Genomic DNA, 21,270 nt, shown 5'->3' with positions numbered 1-21,270 from the left:
TGATAAAGTATATCTGAAACATGACATAAATATCAGTTATTACATTGTTTTATGACAAACAATGTCTTGCAAAAATTATGAAGGTATGTAAGGTTACTCATCTTTGCATTCAATGTCCTCAGACTACCATATTTTCTCTAGTCAATATTTCTTTTTGTCCTCATGAACATTTCTGTTCTCACTCAAATTTTTTTCTTTTCACCAGTATCACTTCTTCTCATCTCTGTCATCACATTTGCAAGGCTGCTTCCCCTTATCTCTGCTGTTTTTATCTACTTTCTCTCATCTCTTCTAACTCTTTTTCGTGCTCCTTCTCCCACATGGTTCATGGTTCATCATACCAAGAAAGGTCTGACTTTGACAAGCATCTCAAACCAATAAAAGGACTCCTTCTTTTATTCTTTCCCTCTCCTAGGCTATTCCCATTTCTGCACAGACTAAAAGGTTTGTCTCCCTTCCTTTCAGTCTTGCAGCTATTTCAAAAGTTCAAGGACACAGAACATGTAAAATCATCTGACAAAAGGCATCACCTCTGGTAAAGGAAGGGAAATCTTAATTTGATACTCAATACAGTTATACCTTAATTAACAAATTCTCTGAGGTCATAGGACTTAGAATTGGAAGACACTTAGCAATCATTTACTCTAAATCCTACATTTTCCAGGTGGGTAAATAGAGGCCTAGTAAGGTAAAATGACTTATCTGGGCAACAAAAAGCATCTTCTAACAAAGTTGCTTAGGGGCAGAGGGAAGGAACTGGGGACTCTTGCATCCATCATGAAGTTAGGAGGAAAACTGCTGAACTTCAGAGTCACAGAACCTGAATGGAATCCTCAATCTACTGCTTACTAGTTAGGTGATTTTGTTCCTTGCCTCTGTGGACCTCAATTCCCTCATCTGTAAAATGGTGGTGTTGGACTAGATGACCCCTAAGGTCCCTTCCTGTTCTAGACTTATGATCATATGATGCTACATATGAACCTATAGGCTCCTTAAAACTGGATCTGTAGGGCTTAGGGAGAAGAAGAAGTGTCTCAGGCACAAATCTTCCAGGACACTCCTGGTACTTACGTGGCCCAGTCACTTAGTAATGGAAGGGAGGCATCATCAAGCCATTGGAATGTAAAGCCTCCTTATTTCTGGATGCAAAAATATCTTGAGAAAAAGGAAAATATCCCATATTGAAACTACATTCTATTGAATGTAGAGTAGCTATATCCTGAAATACTATCTATCTATCTATCTATCTATCTATCTATCTATCTATCTATCTATATGCCTCTAGAAACATGGTATCTAATAACACAGTTTCTTTGTGACAAAGATATTTCCATACTGAAGAGCAAATATCAATTCATTTTTCTTAGTACTGGAAGGGACATTCAAGATTATTTAGTATAACTTTTTGTGCAACTTGTAAGAGAACCAAACATCAAACTTGTATTTTCTGATGCATAATCTAATGCCCTCTAGCCTTTGTCTCCCTTCTCCTAAGGGAATCAAATAACTTCAAAGATTAAAAATAACAATAGTAAGACTAGCTAGTATTTACATAGTGTTTTAAGGTTTGCAAAGCACTTTCCAAATACTATCTCAGTTGAGTCTCACAACTCCATGAGGTAAGTGCTATTATTATCCACATTTTACAGATGAGAAAACTGAGGCAGGCAGAGGTTAAATGTCTTGCCTTTGGGCACACAGCTAGAGAGTGTCTGAGACTGAATTTGATATTAAACAATGCCTATTTCTTTGATTTTAAAAAGTTTTATTGATGACTTGTTTTTTATACCAGCCATTTCCTGACAGACCCACTTAACCCACCCCACCCTATCCTGCCCTCCAACAACAGAGAATTTTCCCTTGTAAAAAAGAAAAAGTTAAACAAAACCAACCAAAACAGCAACTATGTATGTCATAGCGTGCACCATTTAGTATCCATAACACTAAATCTAGACTCAAAGGACCAGGGCTCAAATCTCTACTTAGTCTTTCTGGTTCTCCATTTCTTCATCTATAAACTAATGTGGTTGAAATGGATGATCTCCAAGGTCCCTTCCAACTCTAAATCTATCCTGCTATAATTTTTCATTCTCCCAATGCCAACTTATGAAAAATGATCTTCCCCAGAGAGATGCAAAAATTAAGAACCCTCTAGAGCCTCCGAAACACCTACATAGATACACACACACACACACACACACACACACACACACAAACACATACACACACAATGAAAATGAACAAAAAGCACTCAAGGGGAAAAGGATAAAAGCATTCTCCTTACAATAAAGCCTGGAAAACTGGCTGTCAGACAAACAACATTCACTTTTAATGTATCTAGTGTTACAAATTCTTTCAATGAAACCTAACCTAGACAGGGAGAAAGTTAAACTAGTCACTATGTCTTTATATCTTGAGTTTATCACTTTGAAGTCACACTTTGGTAAGAACAGAAAAGGCAACACAAAGCATACTTTATTGGTCTGCAGGCTCCACCAACCTTCTTTCAAATGACAAAAAGTGAATAAGAAAGATTTCACAGTAATTTCCAAAGGACAACTGATAGCAATCAAGTCTGTTCAATGCTCTAACATGACCAGAGGACTTAACTATTAATTATCTATTACCTGAAGCTGCAAAGCAGAAGTTAGGACTTAAATCTCAGCAAGCCAGATCCCATGTATAAAGAATTACATCCCTTTCTTTGTTTCATGGCCACAACTTCACGATTCAGACAAATTACCAAACATAACCTAATTAAGATTCCAAAAATTGGTAAAGGCTATGCTAACCACATAATCTTACTAGAAGGCCATGAGGATTTCACTTATAGATGGATTTTTTTTTCAAACTGGAAAATGGCCTAGATTTGCATCAGATCTAAGAAAATGGCTGAAGCATGTTAACAAACATTTTCAGTCATAGACAATTTCTGTTTGTCTTTGTATTTAGAATTTAGTACAGTACCTTACACAAAATAGGTCTTCAATAAATGCTGAGATAATATTTGTGAAGTGCTTGGCACATAATAGGTGCTTAACAAAAGCTGGTCCCTTTCTCCCCCACTTGCCAGATTAATTTGAAAATGAAAAGAGTCTTTAGAGATCATCTAAATTAACTCCCTCATTTTACAGATAAAGAAACTCAGACCCAGACTTGCAAAAGTTCATGGAAATGAACCTGTGATTTTATTGATATAGAGAACTCTGGGTGAGGAAACTTCCTCAACCTAAGCAGGACAACAGCTTTTTAGAAACTGATAGTCTTGGAGGGGGATGCTTGAGGCACACAGAAGTTAATGGACTTCCTCAAAAGCACACAACCAGTATAAATCAGAATCAAGACTGGAACCTCAGTCTTCCCTATTCCAGGGAAAGCAGTCTATCCAACATGCCACAAGTTCATATAAGTAGCTGTTAGCAGAACACAAGCCTTCTGAATGAATAACAGGCCAAGAGTCTTACTATATCATGATGCTGTCTCACTCTCTATAAAACCAAAGAACTACAAGCTTCAATAGCCATTTATTAAACACCTGGTACACACTGAAAAATGGTGTATACCAGGTACTGGGTGAGAAACCTGAATAAAAAAATGTACATAAAATACTTTTCAAACCTTAAAGCATTAAAGAATTCAGGTATTATCAAGATGTAAGTCTCTAGGCAATAGAAAACCACTGAAGGCTTTTGAACAGGGAAGTGGCATAAGCAGAATTATGTATTTGGGAAATTAATTTAGCAGCACTGTGAAAGATATAATACTGAAGAGACTGGAATGCCACAGGAAAGTCTATTACAAGTCAGATTGCAGTCTGATGACCCAAGCAGACTGACTGATCTCTCTCTCTCTCTCTCTCTGTCTCTCTCACACACACACAGAGAGAGAGAGAGAGAGAGAGAGAGAGAGAGAGAGAGAGAGAGAGAGAAAACCTTCAGGCATTCTCCCCAGCCAAGAGAGGCCCAAGACACCAAAGCTTCTTTGGAAAATGGAAATGGTGAGTCAGTCATGTAGAGGTGCTGAAGAACTTGTCAATATTTACTATGACACCAAAGATAAAAGAAGAAGGGTACTGACTGGATTTTACATGAATAGAGACACTTTCACCTGGAATAGAAATGCCATTTCAGGGCAAGATGCTCTCTGAATGGGTTTTTGGAAATGCTGCTTTATAATGAGCTCCAGATCAACATGTTAGAATGACAACCTGTCCTCAAGCACCTTACAGCCAAACTATGGTCCTTGTTGGGACCTGTGGAACTATGACATTTGATGGAAACAAACAAATATTTCAACCAGAATTTCCTATTGACAGCACAAACCACACCTAAACCACAGCATGGAAGATTCCAAGTGACTGTTTCCTTTTCCAGGATTGATCTACTTAGCATTAACAAAAATAGACAACCCAAAGTTCTCTCTCTAAAATGTGCAGAATTAGTTCCTTTCTTTCCACTGCCAGTTCATTGAACAGGTGCTTTAAACCAAGGTGCAACCAAGACTGATTTTTGTTTTTAATTTGTTAAGATTCCTAGCCTCAACTTTATCGGTTGTCCTTAAGAGCAGTGGAATCTTGTGTACTTGTGCCCTATAAACAGTTTAATATTGAATTTCCATGCCTAACACTTTGTAAAATGGTAGCTGTACCAACTTTATGTTAGATTCATCTCAAAAATAGAATTCTATCCCCATGCAGTGCCACATGGGTACATAATCATTAGTTCAGCAGAAGTTCTCTGTTTTACATGTTTAATAACATAAAAAAACAAGGCCCTTTTCAATCAACATTAAATAAAATCTCAATACACGGGCCATCCAAATGATAACAATAAAAATGTTCCTTTTTGCCAAAAGTGTGTTTCAATAGTTCAGAGCAAAAGGTGATAATGACTTTAATTAGAGTGTTGACAATGGGAGTAGAAAAGGAAGGGACAGATAAATACATGAGACACTGCACAAGTGGGAGTCAACAGGACCTGGCAATTGATAGGCTATAGTGACTGAAGAAGTATAAAAGTAACTCCAAGGTCTGGGGTTTAAGCAACTTAGGCAAGATAGTTGGTGCCATTAAGAAAACCGAGCAAGTTAGAAGGGACACATTTAGGAAGAAAGAGGAGTTTTGTTTTGGACACACTGAGTTTGAAATACATATGAAAACAAGGAAAACAGTGTCATCAGAGCTAAAGGAGATGAAGTAGATATCAACTCCTAGACTTTGAGGACTGAGGGAGGGCCATTAGATTTGACAATCAGGAGGTCATCATTCAGGAGTTACCCAGGACAACAGTGTGCTAAACCTTTTTTGTGTCAGGGATCCCTCTGGCAATCTGGTGAAGGTTATGGACCCTTTTGCAGAATAATGTTTTGTTGCATACATTCAAAATTGAAGGAAATGCTAAATTTCAGTTGGAGGTTACTGAAAATAAATATATATTTTTTTATCCATCCAACTTTATGGAACCCCTTAAATCTATCCCTAGACTCTTTTGGAGTATCTATGAACCCCAGGTTAAGAACTTCGGCCTTACAAAAAGAGGCTTCAGTTGGGTAGATCATAGAATTTAGAGCTAGAAAGGGCCTTTGAGATCATGAGTCTAACCCCAGGCTAATGTAGCATGGTAAAACGGAAAGAATACTAGGTTGGAAATTAGAGCAAAAGGATACCTATCCTGGCACTGCCACTTACTTTGGGTGGGCAAGTCAACTTCCAGTCTCTGTAAAATGACAGAATTGGACAAATGATCTCTGGGGTCCCTTACAGCCTAAAACCTATGATCCTTCATTTTAGAGAGGAGGTAAAAGGGATGATAATGACTTGCCCCAGGTCCTAAAGGCAATAAACAGAAGAAACTGACTTGAATTGAACCCAGGCTTTATACCTGAAGATCCAGCATTCTCCACTACCTCTGTACTTCCAGAGGACAAACTGAAGAGGAATGAGAAATGAATGGAGAGTAACTGTGAGTAGAGTTTACTCTTTCTAAAAATGTGACAGTGAAAAGAGAGAGGGCGATTTTTTAAAGGTATACATATTGAACTCACTGAGCATATTTGTAGCTAGTAGGAACCAATAAAGGGGAAGAAATGGAAAATGAGAGGCTGAGAAAATGCCTGGCAGAGAGTAAGATCTGGGAAGGGAGAGGAAAAGGAAGAGAAGGGATCAGGACACAGATAAAAGGGTAAGGCTTAGAAAGAAGGAAGTTATCTCATTCTGGGGCCACAGGAAGAAAACAGGTACAGAAAAGTCTAGGGGCATGAAGAGAAAAAAAAAAAGAGGGCTTTACTATAAATTACCTCAATCTTCTCAGTAAAATAGGAAGTAAGGATACCTACTGAGAGAGGGGGCGGAACTAAAGCTGGGGTGGAGAGGTAGGGGCGTGCAGCAAAGAGGAAGTTTGTAACATTCACTGTGGCGAGTATAATAGAGTCAATGAGAGATGAATAAAAGCATTGTTGTACAGCAAAGAAAGCCTAGTTAAGTTTAGATAGCATAATTTGTAGTGGACCCAGTAAGAACTGTTTGCTTTTTCCTCTAGGAACATTCTGCAGCTGAGCCCTAGAAGAGGAGAAGGGGGATGGGATGATAGAGAAAGATTCATCTGGCAGTGGCATAAGGGGCAGATTGGAAGTAAAAGAAAGCGATGAGTATTAGGAGGCTATTTCAATAGTCCTGGCTAGTCTTGATAACTTGTATTAGGATGGGTGCTTTGAGAAGAAAGAAAAAATTGATGGCAGAAATACTCTGGAGTAAAATCAACAAGATTTGATTAACTGATTAGATACAGGAGGTGAGAGAAGTAAGGGTGGAAGATAATACAACAAGGACTACAAAACCCCAAGATAAACCACTGGGCTCAGAAATAACCACCTGATTGCAGATTAGACGCTAAATTTCATTGAATTACAAAATCTCTGAGCTGAAAGGGACCTCAGAAAGTCACCTAGTCTGTGTTTTTGCCTTCCTTTGTATACATGGCACTTAGCACAGTGCCTGACAGATAGTAAGTGCTTAATAAAAGCTTACTGGTAATGGTGATTTTAGTTCAACTCATTTTTGAACAAAAATCCCACCAATTTATATCTGATAAATTGTCATCCTGCCTCTGTTTAAAGACTTCCAGTAATGGAGAACTTGCTAACTAAGATTAGCCATTCTGCTTTTGGATAGGTCTAAGTGTTGAAGTTTCCCTTATTTCAAACCTAAACCTGCCTCTCTGCAGCTCCCAATCCTTGCCCACAGTTCAGTCCAAGCAAAATAGTTTAATCCCTCTCCCACATAACACTGCAAATATTTTGAGAAAAACTAAACATCCCTAGTTCCTTTGCTTTGTGTGACATGGTTTTCTGATTGCTTTACCATCCTGGTCACCTTCCTCTGAACACATTCCAGTTTATCAATGTCCTTTAAATGTAGGTTCCTACAATAACCAATCATGATTCCAGAGGACCAATTAGGAAGCATACAATCCATCTCCTGACAAAGAAGCGATGGACTCCAAGTGCAAAATGAGACGTATATATTTTTTGGACATGACCAATGTAAAAATATTTTTGCTTGACTATAATTGCTACAAGAGTTTTGTCTTCCCTCCAACCACACACCTGGGTGTGGGAGGATGGGAGGTGGGGAAAGAAAAAAATATTTTTAAGTGAAAAAAATTCAATTAAAAAATAAAGGTGCTGCTCAAAACTAAACATATCACTCCATATGTGGATTAACCAGGGCCAAGTACAACAGCACCATGACCTCCTTCTTTCTCTGTTTCTATTAATATATTAGCTCTATTTGACTGCTATGACATATAGAGACTTTAAAATCCATTAAAGCCTTTTAGAGTAACTATCACCTCTGTAAATCAACTTACAAAGTCAAATCTGCATTAAAAATAAAGATAATAATTGTGCCACTGATGCTTATGTTGTCAACACCCTATCCAAGCTGGAAATAAAATTATCAAGTAAATTTATTTGGGGGGAGGGGGTAATTTGGAAAATGTCATTTCCAAAAAAAAAAGTCATTATAGCACAAGGTCATATATTCTTCAAATTAGCTCACTAATTTCAAATTCTATCTTCTAAGAACCCCCTTAATACTCATAGTACTTTGCTTACACCTCTGTTATACTCTTATCTGTGATTTTTTTTTTAATCATAGTTCATGGGATCACAGAATGTTAGCTGGAAGGGAAGTCATTTTATAGATGAGGGAAATGAGGTTCAGATAGAGGATGTGACTTTGTTCATTCAGTCTTTCATTCATGAAGTAGTTTTCATTTATTAAGTAGTTACTATTATATGTCACGAACTATACTGAGCACCGGGAATCCTGAGACAAAAACATTTGCTCAAGGACCTTACGTTCTTTTGAACTTATTTTCCAAAAGAAACAAATGATTCTATGTGTAACACAAAACAAGAAAATGTATATTTCTAAAAGTTACTAACTTAACTGTTAGGAGTGTGCATGACTCCCAGTATCTGATAACTCTCTTCTTTATACATGGACTAACTCCCTATTACAAAACTGAAGCAAATGGGTAAATAAAAATTGAGATGAAAAATAAGATTGAAACCACTTTTTCTGATAAAAAAATATCACTCCACTTCTGATTGGCCATAATCATTCCTATATACTGCAACCACTTTAGAACCTTTATAAGCTATAGAGAAACTATAAATTCCCCTGATTTATTACACATAACAATTTGACATTTTAGAATTGTGGTTTACCAGAATAATTGCTTATTTCCCAGCATCTCTCAGCATATTAAGACTTCAATTCTACCAACAAATTTCTTTTTAGATTGAGATTAAATCATAAATCTATAATCCTATATAGTAAATACAATGATATCTTGAATTGACCTAAGAAACAGACATAAAAGAGAAATGGCAATGTTTTATAACCAATCAGCTGCCAAGACAATGTCAATCCTATATCCAGAGCATCCATCAAACTCATTCCCTTTTCCTTACTCATATAGATATCAACCCCCCCCCCAAAAAAATCCCTACTCTCAAGGAATTCACAGTCATAGGAGACAAAATATAAACAAACAACATACAAACAAGCTATGTACAGGATAAAGTGGACAGAATTAACAGAGAGAAGACTCTAGCATTAAGGAAAATCAGGAAAGACTTCCTGTAAGGTAACATTTTAGCTACAACTTGAAGGAAGCCAGAAACAGAGATGCGGAAGAAGAGCATTCCAGGCAGGAAGGACAGCCAGTGAAAATACGTGGCGTTCAGAGATAGAGTGCCTTGCATGAACGCCAGCAGGGAGGTCAGTGACACAAGATCTCAGAGTGTGTGGAAGGGAGAGAAGGTATAAGATACAAGAAGATTGGAAAGGTGGGGTAGGAGGAGACAGGTTATGAAGGGATTTCAGTACCAAACAGAGGATTTTATATTCAATCCTAGAGATAACAGAGAGCCACTGGAGTTTATTGAATAGGAGGTGATGTGGTCAGACTTGCACTTGAAGACCAATTGGACAGCTGAAGGGAAAAGTGACTAGAGAGGGGAGAAATTTGTGGCCAGGCATATCAACCAGAAGGTTATTGCAGTAGTTCAGGCCAGAAGGGAAGTGCCCACAACACACTTTTACACTTTATTATTAATACTTTCTCCATCATTTTGTTAGGTCTAGACAATCAACAGAACAATAAATCAAGCCCTGATTTATAGTATTTGCCCAATTTCCAAAGTGTAAATGCTATCCCTGAAAATTTAATTATCTGATCTCTTGAGCTAGTTTAAGCTGGCTCCAGCAGCCGTGGCTTTACAGCTAAGTGTCTAAAGCAAGATTAAAACCCAGGACTTCCTAAATCCAATTTCAGCATTCTTTCTACTACTCCATGCTATCTTTTTCTTCCTGCACCCTCTACTTTTATTCTAGCAGCTATAAATTCACCTATTTTCTCCTAGTCCACAATTCATAAATTTCATCTGCAAATTCTTTTATGATCTTAGGATATTAGGTGGTGTAGTAGAGAGAACTCTCTTTGGAGTCAAAAAGACCTGAGTTCAAAAACTTCTTCAAACACATACTTAGCTATGTGACCCTGGGAATGTCACTTAACTTCTGTGTTTCACTTTCCTCATCTGTAAAATGGGGATAAAAATAAACCTATCGCAGAGTTCTTATGAGGATCAAATGAGCTACAATATAAAATGTCTGCAAACCTTAAAAGCATTATAGAAATGCTATTAGTATTGCCATTAAGAGAATTTAGGTTCTCATACCATCTTTTCACCAATCCTGGCATTTAAATCCTTCTTTTTTTAACTTGTTTCACTCTCTCCAATATGAAAATAATTCTCTTTCATAGAAGAGACAAGTTTTTTCTCTTGTCTAATATTAACACCATCTGTCCCAAGCATCAGGCCTCACTCTTTCTTGTTCTTCTTGTTTAAATATAGCTTTTTTTTTAATGCCATCTTTATTGTCCTTCGCATTTTTTTCAAGCCTCAGCTCATTCTGAGCTTTAGCATTCCTGAAGCTAATCTTGCAGATACGTGCAATTCTTTTATATTCATCTTCAGTAGTGTGCCCCTAAGTTCCCCCCCCTTTTATATTCTTTTCAGTTTTGATGTCATCATGAAGGCCTTTGTGCATTTGCATTAGTCTCCTTACATGCCTCCTCCTTTTCTTCCTCACGATTCATAGATGAAGAAAATGTGAAGCACCCAGAGGTCAAGTATCTTGCCAACAGTAATACAATGGGTCAGTGAAGGAGGCAGAACCAGAACCCTTAGAAATTATACCTCACTAAACTGCCCTTCCTTGACAAAGATTGCGCTGGAGCTCTTAAGATACTATTGATGCAGAGGGAATGCTATATGTCTTAGAACAACGCAAATTTAATAAACAACCTTAAGCCTTTAGAGACTGCGGTATCCTCTGATTCACAGCCATTAGACGTCAGAAGAAGAATACATAAAGAAACAATATGGATCTTTATTTCACTGAGAAGTTTAGGGATCATTAAAAGTACCATGCACTATCCCTAAAGCAATCCAGGCCCCTCTCCTCCTACTCAGTTCTACGCCCAGTTCATTCACTATCTAGCCACACTATCTGTCAAAGACAAGCATATTGATAAATCAGCTCTAAGGGTTGTCCATTGAACTATACATACCACCATACTTTGGATCACAGATGTCAAACTTGTTGCCTACAAAACTCATGAGGGCAAAACTTGTGAGTTACACTGGAATCAGATTAAAATATAATTGGGAAAAGGTCAAGAATATCAGGAGTATAAATGAAAAAAACTGTGAAGGAAGGCAACCTAGCAGCACCAGATTTCAAACTATGTTACAAAGCAATCATCAAAGCAATCTAATACTATAGACAATTTACAGAGACAAAGTTCCAAGTTTTGGGGGCAAGAAATCTATTTGACAAAAACTTGCTGGAAAAACTGGAAGGCAGGGCAGACACTAGGCAGAGACCAACATCTGATATGGTATATCAAGATAAGGTCAAAATGGGTATGTAATTTAGACATAAAAGGTGATATCACAAACAAATTAGGAGAATATGGAAAAAAAATATGTGTAGATCTACGGGTAAGGGAAAAGTTTATCACCAAACAAGAGATAGAAGTCATTACAAAAGGTAAAATTGATAATTTTGATTACATGAAATCTAAAAGGTTTTGTACAAATAAAACTAATGCAGCCAAAATTAGAAAGAGAGAAGGAAACTGGATGGGGTGGGGAATTTTACAGCAAGTTTCTTTGATAAAGGCCTCATTTCTCAAATATACAGGGAACTGAGCCAAATTTAAAAAAATAAAAGCCATTCCCCAATTCATAAATGGTCAAGGATATGAACAGGAAGTTTTTAGAAGAAGAAATTAAAGCTATCAAAAGTCACATAAAAAAATACTCTAAATCACTAGAAATTAGAGAAATTCAAATTAAAATAACTCTGAGGTACCAACTCACACCTATTAGATTGCTAAGATGACAGAAAAGGAAAACGACAAATGCTGGTGAGTATATGGAAAAATAAGTACACTAATGAACAGTTTGATGTAGTTGTGAACTTTTCCAACCATTCTGAAGAATTATTTGGAACTATGCCCAAAGGACATATACCACTACTAGATCTATATCCCAAAGAGATCAAAGAAAAGGGGAAAGAATTTATATGTATAAAAGTATTTACAACAGCTCATTCTGTGGTGACAAATTGGAAATTGAAGTGATTCCCATCAGTTAGGGAATGACTAAATAAGTTGTGGTATATGATTGTAATAGGATACTATTGTACTATAAGAAATGATGAGGAGAATAGGTTCAGAAAAACCTGAGAAGACTTATATGAACTAATGCAAAATGAAGTGAGCAGAACCAAGAGAACACTGTACACAATAACAGCAATATTATGACAATGATCAATTGTGAAAGACTTAGCTACTCTGATCAATACAATGATCCATAAAAATTCCAGAAGACTCACAATGAAAAATGCTGTCTACCTCCAGAGGGAAAACTTATGAACTGAGTACAGATTGAAACATATTTTCCCACTTTATTTTTTCTTGCTTTCATCTTTTGTAACATGGCTAATATGTTTTGTATGACTTCACATGTATAATGGGCATCATATTTCTTGCCTTTTCATCAGGTGTGGGAAAGGGGCTAGATGGAGGGAGAGAATTTTGCACTCAAAATTTTAAAATTAAATATTTTAAAAAAGTAACTGGGAAACATTTAGCAAAATAAATAAAAATATAATACAACATAGATAAAATGTTAATATGTGGCTTTCTAAGTCAATATGCAGCCCCCAGGAATGTGTTTCTATTTGAGTTTGACATCATTAGTTTGGACAATAAACATTTTTCTTCCACTTGCTTTTTCCCTACATGAACAGTCAGACTAAACTCTTGAGTGATTATAGATCTCACAAAGGAGGCTCTGCAATGTTCCAGAGTTTAATCTGATCATCAAAATATTATTTTCCAGAATTCCAGCCAAGATGGCAGCCTGAATGGAGATAGGCAACCCAGCTTCCACATGCCTTCTCTGGCAAAAAACTTTAAAATAGCAGTAAATGCAATAATGTTTTTTTTTAATCCAATGAGAAACTTCAGTGACTACTTATCCCAAAACTACATAAAGTCAACCAGAAGCCCACAGGCAATAGGAAAGGTGGCCCACTAGGACAAGCAAATAAGACTGAGTCTCCCAGTGCAACTCAAGATCTGTGTTTAGAGATACCAAGAACGGGGCTCTCCAAGAAAGAATCACAGTAATCTGAAATCCATTGACTTTAGAAGCAACCAGAGGAGACAACAACCAATGCCATGGCTTCAATCCTCAGTGTGGGGCATCACCAGGCATTGGGGCTTCAAGGTCCCTGGCACTCTGGCCTGATATGCCATAGTGAACCCTAAAGATCAAGGGGGCTCTGAACTTCAAAACTGCAGGGAATGGTAAAATCTATCACCGCTCTTAGTGCACTGATTCACAGCAGGAGGAAGAAATGAGCAAAGGAACTCCCCCCCACCCCCCCACAACTCCTCTGTCTGTGTGTGTGTGTGTGTGTGTGTGTGTGTGTGTGTGTGTGTGCATGTGTGTGTCCTTAGTAAAAGGAAGTATGGTGCAGTGGGATGAGTAGGAAACTTGGAACAAGAAAACTTGATTACTCATTAGCCAGATAACTTTGGACAAACCACTTAACTGCTGCCCATAGAATAGAGAAGATGATTTTTAGCTCAACATTCTTATTTTGGAGATGAGAAAAAGGGGCCCAGGGAGATAAAATCACTTGCCCAAGATCACACAGAAAAAGAATAAGTATAAGAATATTAAGAATAATATTAATATTAAAAATAAGTAGCAGGTCCACTATCCAAAACTATCCCTTTCCCCTATGCCACGCTAGGGGGGGATTGACAGTGGGAATAATTGTTCTTCTAGCTCACTGTTCTGATCTTTTGTACCAGAGGAAGGGATAGATTATCCAGGCTCCTAACATTAATTCCTGAACATAAGTGCTGTATATTCTCTCAAAAGAAGGAATCTCGATTTTTTTAAAGCTAAATTAAGCAACTTAAAAGATTGCAACCTTTTTCTTTTTTTAATTTGCTAAGGAAAAGGAAAGGCTAGCATGGGGCTTGAAGTATTATGTTGACTTTCCTTCACTTTACATTTCAGAATCAACATAGAGTCAGAGCTTAAAGAGATTAAGAGTTTCTAACATGTTGGTTCAAATACTGAAAGAAAAAGAACACAAATTACCTTCTCATTTTGTAAAGCTATGAAACTTAGGTCTTCACCACCATCATCAAAAGGAATTTATTAATCAGCTGCCACTATACTGTTAATCAGAATGTCACTATGCTAAGTGACATATACAAAGAATTACATAAATAAAAGCCCATTTCTGAACCTCCAAGAACTTGAAACCTAAGACAGAAAATGCTAACAAGTATAAAGCTTCAGAACAGAACAGAATAGAAAGGTTACTGTGAGGAACTCCCTATATGTGGAACTCCCTTCACTCATCTGCAACTCATCCACAACTAACAATCTTAGAGAATTGCTGAAGGCACCAAGAAATTAAATGACATGCTCAAGGTCACACAACTGGTACTTCTATGTCAAAGGCAACACCTGAACCCCAGGTCTTTCTGACTCCATGTTCTCCATGGGGCCTCACAATTTCACTCTACCTGGACCTTTTTGCATGGCATACAGTAAAATCTCAACTGAATATTCATTTACTCAACTATCATTTTTAAGCACCAGCTGAGTACGCAGTACTATGCTAGGTAGGGGTTAGGAAAGATACAAAGTTTAGATGAGTTATCTCATAAAGCATAAGAATTTTATAGGAGAATAAGATAAAACATGGATCATAGGATCACAGATTTAAAACTGGAAGTGAGCTCAAATGTCATTTAGACTAACTCCTTCATTTTACAGATGAAGAAACTGAGGTCTAGAGAGATTAGGTGACTTGGTCAAAGTCAGACATGTAGTAACAAATCAAAGTTGTGATATGAGGCCCTCTGACTCCAAATCCAATGTTCCCTGTATTGTACCATATTGCATTTTTATATTGCATCTAGCTAGAAGGTACAATATTACCAGCTAGGTGAATAAATTAGATGTTCTCATTAAATGAAACCCTGCTACTTCAGCTTTGATTACTGAAAACTTGATTACTTTCTACAGCAAAGCCACACAACCAAAGCATTTAGAAAACGTGTCTTTCTAGAGCTTAGTTTCCCAGTAGCTGAAGTTTTGTCCCTTTAAGGTACCAAAAAAATTTACCCTCATTATAACCAACTTAGATGCAAACCTCTCCAACATATGTTGAGCTGCTGCTTTTTTAAATGTAGCGACACTGAAGAAAAATTAATCTTAGCTCAGTGACTCAGGACCATTATTATTATTATCATCGATTATCACAGTATACAGCAATACCCTCAGAATGTGTATTTACTAATGTTTGGTCAGACACTAAAATTCCCCAGACTTTAAAGCAACTCTGAGGTCTCTCATCTTGAATCCATCAAATTAACAAAGATAATTTTTAAATGAGGAGAGAATTCATCTTTAAAAGAACTGGGAGAAAAGAGTCATAACTCATTGCTAAGACAACTGTATACTTGGGTCACCCATTCTGGAAAACAATTTGGAATTTTGCAAGAAAAGTTACCAAATTATGTTCTTTAACCCTGAGATCCCACTACTGGTTCTAGATCCTTATGTACAAAATAGTCATAGCAACATTATCTGTAATAACAAAAGCTAGAAACAAACTATGTGCCCAGCGAATAAGGAAAAGCTAAACTACTGTATATAAATGTAATGTAACGTTATGACAAATATGAAAAGATCAGAGAAACAGGGGAAGACTTGTATGAAGTGATGAGATAAAGCGAAGAAAGCAGATCAAAAAAGAAAATACACAATGACTAATAGTGATGGAAATCAAGTCAACCCTAAGAGAGAAAAAAATTCCAACTAAATACCGTTGATAGCATACCATCAAAATTAAAACACACATCCTTACTGTTAACAACTGGGAAACTTGTTATAAAAGTGAAAAGGCAACATGAAAGGGCATACATTTTGTGGAGGCGGTATTTTTTTTTAGGGGCAGTGTCCATTGTATCAAAACAAAACATTTTTAAAAATCAACATAGAGGAATAGTTTTAAGTTTCTGTGCTTTGTCCACCATTTCCCCCTCAATCTTCACTTTCTGATCTTGCCATTTCTGTTGGCAGCAATACTATTTATCTAGCTTTCCATGGGTAAATCTTAAGATTATCTTTTATTCTTCACTTCTCATATCCAATTACCAAGCCCTATCAATAGCAAGTCTGCAACGTCTCCCTATCTGCCCCTCCTCTCTGTTCCCACTGCCCCCCATCATCACTAGGCTATCACTTCAACAGCTGCATTAACACTGCCACAGCTTCCTGACAAGTCACACCCACCTTCACTCTCTCAGTCACCATCAGTGATGAGCTGCCCTCATCACTTCCAAAATGATCTCCCTAATTCCAGAAACTTCTGTAATTTCTGCCTACCTCTCAAGTGCTGTTCAAATGCCTTTCTTACCATCCAGGACCCTCCCCACCATCTTGCACACTCTACCTTCCCGGGTTTTATTACATATTACACTTGGCCCAACTTACGTTCCAGTCAAAGGGTTGCTCTCCGACCCAGAATATATCCTTGCCAAGGTGTCTCTCTTCACAATGTTTCCTGTGCCTGGACTGTCATGCTTTCTCCCTTCACCTACAGAATTCCTATCCATTGTTTAAGGTTCATCTTAAATGCCACCAAATCCACTAAACCTTCACTAATCCTAACCAGTAATAACCTTCCCTGACACTTCATCCCAGACTTCACATGGCACACTGCCATGACTCTCCGATGTGATTCTGTAATACTGTGGAGTAGAGTTATCAGTATTAAGTTTTGAGGGGTTTTTTTTGTCTCCCTTTTGGACTGTATGCTCCATGAGCACAGGGAGCTTGTCTCAACTCTATCCATATATCTGTATATGTGTATATAAAAAACCTTATTGCACTGTGCCCTACATACACTTAATAAATTAAATATTTTTGGAATTGTAATGAAATGGAATTCTAGCAGACCCAAGACACTAGTTAGCCTCTGAAGACAAGCCAGGCCACATGCCAGATGACAAGTTTGTTATCAGAGGCCCAGAGAAGCTCATTTTAAAGAGGCTCTTCACTAAAGTTGGCAGACAAAGGATGAAGTTTTCCAGCTATAATAACTCAAAAGGAATGAAGGAATTACAATCTGCATTGATTGCCCAAGATGGTACTACATTAATGAAATCTCGGGTCCTTGAAGGACTGACATATGGTTATGGTATCACCTCGAGGGGAGAGACGTGAGAAGACTACAGAACTAGTCAAGAGAATTTGGGAGGCAGCTAGGTGATGCAGTGGACAGAGCTCCGGCCTTGGAGTCAGGAGGAGCTGAGTTCAAATTTGGCCTCAGATACTTGACACTAGCTGTGTGACCCTGGGCAAGTCACTTAACCCCAACTGCCTCACCAAAAGAGAGAGAGTTTGACACCTGATATAGCGTTCAGGGAAGGAGAAGGAGGCAGAAAGGCCTGAGGTTTCAGACCTGAGTGACTAGAAGAAGGGCAATGTCATTAACAAAAATAGGGAACTCAGGAGAATATGGCAGTTTGGTATTTATTTTAAAGGGAAGTTTAACAGTTTGATTTCATATATTGTTGGTTCTCTGTCCTTCCTTGCCTTCGGTTGTCGTTTCTCCTGCCTAAAGTAGCCTCTCTCCCACTTTCTAATTTGTTATTTCCAAATATGTTAGGGGCTTTGAAACTAAGTAAAAAAAAAAAAAAACTCGTTAATGTTATATGCAAATTAAGAGTCAGAAAAACCTGAATAAGAATTTGAAGGGCTCTATTTAAAGGAAAATCCAAGAGTTTTATTAAAATTCATGGGCCTAGCAAAAAAAAAAATCTATCTTGGCTGCTGAGGGTTGTTTTTTGGGGTTTTTTGGGGGGGTTGGCTAAATTTCAGGTTCTCTGTTTTATTTTGAATAAAGTCATAAAATAGGGAAAATATCACTATAATATGTATTAGTATATATTTAGGCCTTACCAAGGCCTCCTGAAAACAAAGTAATATCTATTTAAGGAGTGAGGATCTCAGGGTCATTATTCTGAATGTTAATTTTTCACCATACAAATATTACATCTCGACGTGGTGAGAAAAGCACAAAGCAAAGATGACTGGTTTGCCGGAAGTGGCTAGGAAGACCTGAGCTCAACCCCGGCTTTGCTACTTACTCACAATGTTACCCTGGGCAAGTTACTTAACTCAGTGCTCTAAGTCAGTGGTGTCAAACTCAGAAAGAAAGAGGAGAGCACCTAACCATATATGAGACTTCCCAGTGGCCATATGTTGACTTTGAAAATGAGATATTAGCATTATCTATGTTATATCATATTTTATTTTGTTAACTATTTTACAACTATATTTTAACCTAGTTCAGGGCACACTTGCAATTGTTGCAGGTTGGGTGAGTGTTTGATAACTCTGTTCCAAGCAATTTCTCTAAGACTAGAAGCTATGGATCATATTTTGCTGACTTGTATCAAAGAGAAAGCTTTACTTTACTGGCAGGGATCCCTCTATACCAATGAAATCACAGGTTCAAACCCTATCCATGTTCCTATGGATGACTTATGGAAGGACAAGAATATGAATCATACAAAATGTTCAAATATCAAAAAGATCAGAGATTCACTGAAATACACGATATCCCAAAAGCCTTTGTGCCATTTTAAGCTTTGATAGCTTAAAATGGCACAAAAAGTTTTGAAACATCCAGTATAATCATAACACCATCTATGACAGCAGAAGACTGGAAGTTGGTTTGTTAAATATGTACCTGAGACGAGGATTTTGTTGTTTGTTTTTGTTTCTTGGGTTTTTTTTAAACTTTTCTCTCTCTTAAAAAAGAAGAAAAGCATCCATTCATTCAAGGGTTCAGGTTAGGTTTTAGCATATGAAGCATGTGTTTATTTAATCCTTATTACCAAGGTTAACTTTTATCTAATTAAAATTGTAAATTTCTTCACTAAAATCCTACTTTATTACCTCATCAGGGCTGGGGTTCCTGAAGACTATACTAGTAGACTATAAGAGCTGGCAGCTCAAAATGGATTGGAAAAGATGATCAATACAGGCCCAGCAATGGGCTATGTGTCAACCATCCAAGCAAGCAAAGTACAAACTTTCATAACTAGAAGATGGGCCAAAAAGTGATCTAAAAAAAATTTTTTTTGTCAAAGTAACTCAAAAGACAGTCTACTCAAACATGCTCTGCACAGTACTTTGCAGAGTAAGCTTCTTGTTGTTGTTTCAAGATGGTCACATCTATGAAATCACTTGAACTAAGATAAATTCCTAAAAGTCAACAACCATGTATTCTTAATGGCAGGTAATTCATAAACCACAAGACTTAATATAGCTCTAGGTGTCCTATGAAGGAGAAAAATGCAACTGAATGGATAATTCAGAGACAGTTTTATGGAATACTAATTAAAAGCCCTGTCTTGTCACAATTAGCAATGAAACCTTAGGCTTAATTACTTAACCAACTGGGAAACTATTCATTTATGAAAGGAGGGGGCTGAAATTGATAATCTTTAAGGTGCTTTCCAGCGTCATAATTCTAGTGTACATATTTTGTTTCCTTTATATATCACTGAGCACGGTTTGAGTTTTTAGACTGATGTATAAGGCAATGGATCACTCCCTTTTTTTGTTTTATGGTTTTTGTCCTTTTAAAAATAACACAAAGAACAAAAGTAAGTTCAGAGGGAAACATAGACAAACAGGATAGCATTGAAGGTAACATAATGGATTTAATAGAGACTTGTTTTAAAAAATCAAGTTGTATATAGCAGAGATTCACGATTTTAAATATCCTCTTTCTATAGTAGTTCACATGTAGAAATATTCACTTTTTTTGCTATTCAGAACAAAAAATAATGTATTTTAGATGTATTATTTCCCGCCACTAAATCCCTGCTCTGATGGTATGAAGGTGACCCTGAGTCCTTGAAGACTTAAGTCTGAAGAGCTTAGGTCCTACCATGCTTGGAAGGAATCAAGTCCAGTCCCAACAAAACACACATAAACACGCACACACACATAAACATCAGTTGTATCTGACTCTTCAAGACCCCATTTGGGGTTTTCTTGGCAAAGACACTAGAATGGTTTGCCATTTCACTTTTCAACTCATTTTACAGATGAGGAAACTGAGGCAAACAGGGTTAAGTAACTTGCCCAAGGTCTCATAGCTAGTAAGTGTCTGAGGCCAGATTTGAACTCAAGATGAGTCTTCATGACTTCAGGCCCAGTTCTCTATCTGACCAACAAAAGATCAGCCTATCTAAATTCAGGAAGGTTTACCACACCAGGTTAGCCACAGGGTAATGAATTATTCAGCCATAACCATTTTAGACCATTTTCTAAGTTACAGAGGAGATGCATTCTGAAATAACATAGGCAGTAACAGCACTAGTGAAATTACAGATCACTGAACTACCAAAATGGGCTAGTTCAACTTTCAGTTCTCCAAAATAATGGCATTTTTTTGGGAGGGGTGAGGCAATCGGGGTTAAGTGACTTGCCCAAGGTCACACAGCTAGTATGTGTCAAGTAGTTGGTCTGAGGCCGGATGTGAACTCATGTCCTCCTGACTTCAGGGCCGGTGCTCTATCCACTGTGCCACCTAGCTGCCCCAAAATAATGCATTTTAACTGGAATAACAAGACATTTTTGTATGTAATTCTTCAAAGAAATGGCATAGAATAGTAGATAGGCAGCTAGCTTTGTAATCAGGAATACCTGGGTTCCAATTCTGCCTCTGACGCATACTAACTGTGTGACTATGCACAAATCACTTACCTTCTCAGTACCTCTATCAACTTTTTAAAACTTTCACTTGCTGAGATGTGGCTGTTCTGCTTCAGTGGAGGGAGTTTCCATACCAAGAATTCCCCATAATCCTGAAAATTACAAGTCTGGACCAAAATGATCATCATCAAAGTGATAATAATAATAATAATAATAAAAACTCTCCTAAGCAATGTAAATGACACTATACATCAATAGGTGGAGAAGCAAAATGTTTAAATTGCATCTCACTAATAAGGAAATCCCAAATATCATTATGCCTACTGGTTCCTAAGTGAACAAACTGCAAATCAG

General features: G+C 37.3%; 1 protein-coding gene and 1 pseudogene across 1 annotated transcript in view; one reads left to right on the top strand and one right to left on the bottom strand.

Annotated features, from left to right (window-relative positions):
* Nucleotides 1-21,270, bottom strand: part of PTPN14 (protein tyrosine phosphatase, non-receptor type 14) — a 242,120-nt gene that overhangs the window by 211,430 nt on the left and 9,420 nt on the right. The gene's annotated exons all lie outside the window — the stretch shown is intronic.
* On the top strand, nt 3,995-4,388 carry LOC114049413 (annotated as a pseudogene).

The sequence above is a fragment of the Vombatus ursinus genome, unplaced genomic scaffold (assembly GCF_900497805.2).
Source record: "Vombatus ursinus unplaced genomic scaffold, bare-nosed wombat genome assembly UNPS02014798.1, whole genome shotgun sequence".
NCBI lineage: Eukaryota > Metazoa > Chordata > Mammalia > Diprotodontia > Vombatidae > Vombatus > Vombatus ursinus.
Note: the sequence above shows the minus strand (reverse complement) of the source record. Positions and strands in the feature narration are given on the sequence as shown.